Consider the following 5,701-nt stretch of genomic DNA (forward strand, 5'->3'; position numbering starts at 1 on the left):
GAAGGCTTTGGGTAGCAGAGTGAGTCTTAGCACAGCCTTCCATCCTCAGACCGATGGCCAGTCTAAGAGGACCATCCAGACATTGGAGGCTATGCGGAGGTAATCCCTTGATTTTCGAGGTTGTTGGGACAGACATCTACCCTTGGTGGAGTTCGCCTATAACAAGAGTTATCAGGCGAGTATAGGCATGCCACCTTTTGAGGCACTCTATGGACGCAAGTGCAGGACTCCCCTATGCTGGGATGAAGTAGGAGAGAGACAGATTCTTGGGCCAGAGATTGTACAGGAGACCTCTTCCTTCGGTCCGGTTAGTACATGGTTCTGTCGTTTACCTTGCGCGTATCTATTCCTTTAAGCTTATATCTTATACCATTGCAATCAGACTCATTGGATATGTTCCTTTTCTCTTCGAACCGATTAGAAGGAAGGCGGTAGCTCCTCCTACATACGAGTAGGGAGATCCTGAACTAAGGAAGAAGAAAACCATGCCTTATAGAGCCCTACCTAGTACCAGGGTCCCGAACCGGAGCCAAGCAACATGGATCGGAACTGGACATCGATAACCTTACCGTCGAAAGCATCCATCAGAGCAAGGGAGCTGAGAAGACCGCATTGCACGACAAGAAAGCAAAGGCGTCACAGTTGACGCCTTAAGGTGACAACATCGAATGCTTAGAGAGTGAGCGCATCTTCGTGAATGAGGCTAAGAGTTGGAGGTCAGCCGTCTCATAGGAGCTATAGCTGGATTGAATTCTTCGCGTGGGAACTCATACTACTGTTAGCTGACCTTTTTTCGAAAAAAAACCCGGACGACGTAGTATTTTCTCGTATAATAGAGGGATGATAGCGGCTCTTTGAAAGAAAGACAAGGCTAGTCTAAGAGACATTGATAGCAAGTTCTGGTTGCACTAGTCACATAGGTCCAAAGAAATCCACCCCTGCTAGAATGGGCAGGGGCTGAAAGATGAGGATAGTGAAGTGCAAAAAGAGAAAGCACTGTCGGCATACAGATCGATCAGAGCCATCCTTTTCCATTCCCAGAGAGGGGTCAAACTGTTCGGCTACAAGCGAAGATAGTCAAGTCAAGAAAGCTGTCCGGCGGCAGACTAGACCCCGAACCTCCGAATAAGCATGCCCTGTCAAATCAGCTGGTATGGCTGGCTATAGCAAGCAACCTCTTTATAGTTCCCGAAGTCGTGTTTGGAGGGGGAGTAGATGTTCAGTTTCCATTGTGAGGATGAGGAATCAGAAGAAAGTCCCTTATTTCCGCCGAAGCGGGAATAGGTTCTGAATGAAGGAGAGGTAAATCCTAACCTAGTTTAGGTAGAAAGGATGTCCACGGCATAGGGACTCGCTCCCAAGGGTAGAAATTCTGGATTTGTGCGACTTCCGAGTTGAAGTCGTTTTCCCGAGCATTCTTGGATTGAGGAAAGACCTCAGGTGAACATTCTCGATGAACCAATAAGAGTTGAACCTAATCTCAATTCGAGGTCAACTCCCCAGAGCTGGCTGGAAGCGCCCGCCCCTAACGCCTGAAGCGTTGGATCCTGAAATAGTCTTTTTTCTGGACTTAGCCTTAGAACAGGACCGAGCGGTTCGCTTGGCAACCCGAATATGAAAAATCCGATATTGCGTACCAAGTTACTATGGTTCCCGCACTCCGTCCACCCTCGGTCGCCTCACAGCCAAACAATTTTGAATAACAATTGAATAAATTGCAACAATAACTCAGCGCATCAAAAATCAGAGTTACGCTCTTTCCCTTTAGAAAGAGGCTAAATCGGATCGAATCCGAATAAGGGCTTTTTCCGGTATGCAGCTCCGCGAGAAAGGAGCGAGAGAACGCAACAAAGTAAACACAATAATGCGAATGAGACTCTCGATTCTTCGATCTATTTTCTTTTGCTATTGTCTACGAATCCACTTACTTTCTAACTTCGGCCTCCATTTGACAGATGTTTTCTCTTTTCTTATTTTGAGTGTGGGAGCTGGATAGGATCGTTGGGAAAGTGCTTTGTAAGTGAAGTGAGTTGAATCAAGCAGAGTTGCTTTCAAATTCCCTGGCAGATGCCTAGGTAAAGGGTGCTTTCGCTCTTCTCTTATTCAATTTCTTACGGGTTCATTTCCGAATTTGCTTTGAGACCATTAGGTTTCTCTTAGTCCGTTCCTGTCCAATCTCAGTTGTTTATGGTTGAATAAGGGGCGCCAAATCAACTATTTCGTTTGAGGGGTCAGAAAGCCCGTGTTTTTCTACAACGTAATGTTGTAGTAAAATGGTATCAAAACAAGCAGAAAATGGTAAGAAAAAGGCTCGCACAACGAACAAATCCGCGTTGGACGGGCCAAGCAAGAAGGAAAGCACAGGTTTAGGGCTCAATCGTTGCAAGCGGGCTGAATCCAAGCCAGAATATGGAAGATTGCACTGAAGCAGCCCCAATCCCGGGGGGAGGCCTAAGCCTTTTAACCAACATATCTTTCTCTTGCTCACGAATGCCGCCAATAGAATATTTTCTTGGCTTGAGAATAGTGAAAATGGTAAAGCGGTTAAACAAAAGCCCTAACCCTAAAGAATCTGGGGGGACTAAGCCATGACTTTAAGAGATTGGAATAGACCTCAGGAATAGCCAACTAATGAAAGAAGAAGTGAGTGCGAACGAATGATGAACTAAAAAACCAAGGCGTAAGGAGGCTGAGAAGAACGAGTCGCAGGCCAAATCAAGGTAAGCGAAAGTAGGGAATAATTTACCTTATTGGTTGACTGACCCTTACCACACAGCAATCAAACTTATGTAATTACCGCTAAATTGACACATATGTTGGCTTGATATGCATGCTTAGGGAAGCAGCTTTATAATAAACTCTTACCTTGAAACTTCCAATTGAGAAAGGGTTGTTCCTCGAGCCAACAAGTCGTTCGCTTAGAAAGCGCTAGCTTAGGAAAGATGCCATTTCTCTAAAATACGATACCATCCTATAGAGTTCTAGAAATGTAGATATCATTTTGGTTTTGCTATTCTATACAAAATTCTATAACAACATTAATAAGTCTAAGTAGCAGAAGTCTGTTTCTAGGGATGTTTTCTCAATTTCTTTCCATTTGTATCTGTTGAAAATTCCACGAAATTCCAATTCAATTCCAGTTAAGTAGAAAATTCTCTTTCTTCCTCCGTTCATACGTATTTCATACATTCCAGATATGGAGTTGGGTAAAATTTCATGTGATTCGGTAAACAAAATAGAAATGCCATCATTGCTAGATCATTTATCTAATCTATCTAATTAGATGAAGAATGAACCTATAGTGGTATTTTTTGATAAATGGGAAATGCAAAATGCTCGGGGCTGGAAATGAGGGAATATCTACAATACCTGGATTTAATCAGATACAATTTGAAGGATTTTGTAGGTTCATTGATCAAGGTTTGACGGAAGAACTTTCTAAGTTTCCAAAAATGGAAGATACAGATCAAGAAATGGAATTTCCATTATTTGTGGAAACATATCAATTGGTCGAACCCTTGATAAAGGAAAGAGATGCTGTGTATGAATCACTCACATATTCTTCTGAATTATATGTATCCGCGGGATTCATTTGGAAAAACCGTAGGGATATGCAAGAACAAACAATTTTGATCGGAAACATTCCTCTAATGAATTCCCTGGGAACTTCTATAGTCAATGGAATATATAGAATTGTGATCAATCAAATATTGCAAAGTCCCGGTATTTATTACCGATCAGAATTGGACCATAACGGAATTTCGGTCTATACCGGCACCATAATATCAGATTGGGGAGGAAGATCAGAATTCGAAATTGATCGAAAAGCAAGGATATGGGCTCGTGTAAGTAGGAAACAAAAAATCTCTATTCTAGTTCTATCATCAGCTATGGGTTTGAATCTAAGAGAAATTCTAGAGAATGTTTGCTATCCTGAAATTTTTTTGTCTTTTCTGAGTGATAAGGAGAGAAAAAAAATGGGGTCAAAAGAAAATGCCATTTTGGAGTTTTATCAACAATTTGCTTGTGTAGGCGGCGATCCGGTATTTTCTGAATCCTTATGTAAGGAATTACAAAAGAAATTCTTTCAACAAAGATGTGAATTAGGAAGGATTGGTCGACGAAATATGAACCGAAGACTTAACCTTGATATACCCCAGAACAATACATTTTTGTTACCACGAGATATATTGGCAGCCGCCGATCATTTGATTGGGCTGAAATTTGGAATGGGTGCACTTGACGATATGAATCATTTGAAAAAGAAACGTATTCGTTCTGTAGCAGATCTTTTACAAGATCAATTCGGATTGGCTCTGGTTCGTTTAGAAAATGTGGTTCGGGGGACTATATGTGGAGCAATTCGGCATAAATTGATACCGACACCTCAGAATTTGGTAACCTCAACTCCATTAACAACTACTTATGAATCCTTTTTCGGTTTACACCCATTATCTCAAGTTTTGGATCGAACTAATCCATTGACACAAATAGTTCATGGGAGAAAATGAAGGTATTTGGGCCCTGGAGGACTGACAGGGCGCACTGCTAGTTTTCGGATACGAGATATCCATCCTAGTCACTATGGACGTATTTGCCCAATTGACACATCTGAAGGAATCAATGTTGGACTTATTGGATCCTTAGCAATTCATGCGAGGATTGGTCATTGGGGATCTCTAGAAAGCCCTTTTTATGAAATTTCTGAGAGGTCAACCGGGGTACGGATGCTTTATTTATCACCAGGTAGAGATGAATACTATATGGTAGCGGCAGGAAATTCTTTAGCCTTAAATCGGGATATTCAGGAAGAACAGGTTGTTCCAGCTCGATACCGTCAAGAATTCTTGACTATTGCATGGGAACAGGTTCATCTTCGAAGTAGTTTTCCTTTTCAATATTTTTCTATTGGAGCTTCCCTCATTCCTTTTATCGAACATAATGATGCGAATCGAGCTTTAATGAGTTCTAATATGCAACGTCAAGCAGTTCCTCTTTCTCGCTCCGAGAAATGCATTGTTGGAACTGGGTTGGAACGACAAGCAGCTCTAGATTCGGGGGCTCTTGCTATAGCCGAACGCGAGGGAAGGGTCGTTTATACCAATACTGACAAGATTCTTTTAGCAGGTAATGGAGATATTCTAAGCATTCCATTAGTTATATATCAACGTTCCAATAAAAATACTTGTATGCATCAAAAACTCCAGGTTCCTCGGGGTAAATGCATTCAAAAGGGAGAAATTTTAGCGGATGGTGCTGCTACGGTTGGTGGCGAACTTGCTTTGGGGAAAAACGTATTAGTAGCTTATATGCCGTGGGAGGGTTACAATTCTGAGGATGCAGTCGTTCTGTTAGGGTGTTGTAAGCCCTTCGTCGCTTGCTGCTCTAATTCCTGTTCTGTCTAGGGACTAAGAGGCGGATATTCCCCCAAGAAAGGAAATGGGGAATGGGGCATCTATATTCATGTGCAGCCTAGTCTCTGCCCGTGGGTATTGATTCATTTCCTAGCAACACCTATTTTGCCCCTCAATCAGATTCTGGGCATATTCTACTAGGGAAATTTGTTTCATTCCTTCCCCTTCTAAACAAAAAAAAAGCGGATTTAAGGACTCCTGAAAAGGGCTACTACTTTATTCAAACAAGACCAAATCCTTTAGAAGTCCAAAAGTCTCATTTAGTCTTCTTTTACTTGTCTTGCAGT

The 5,701-nt window shown here is 42.1% G+C and overlaps 1 pseudogene; it reads left to right on the forward strand.

Moving 5' to 3' along the window:
* Window positions 1-3,237: 3,237 nt before the first annotated feature.
* On the forward strand, window positions 3,238-5,405 carry LOC132637542 (DNA-directed RNA polymerase subunit beta-like; annotated as a pseudogene).
* The last annotated feature ends 296 nt before the right edge of the window (window positions 5,406-5,701 follow it).

This window comes from Lycium barbarum, chromosome 4 (genome assembly GCF_019175385.1).
Source record: "Lycium barbarum isolate Lr01 chromosome 4, ASM1917538v2, whole genome shotgun sequence".
NCBI classification, from domain to species: Eukaryota; Viridiplantae; Streptophyta; class Magnoliopsida; order Solanales; family Solanaceae; genus Lycium; species Lycium barbarum.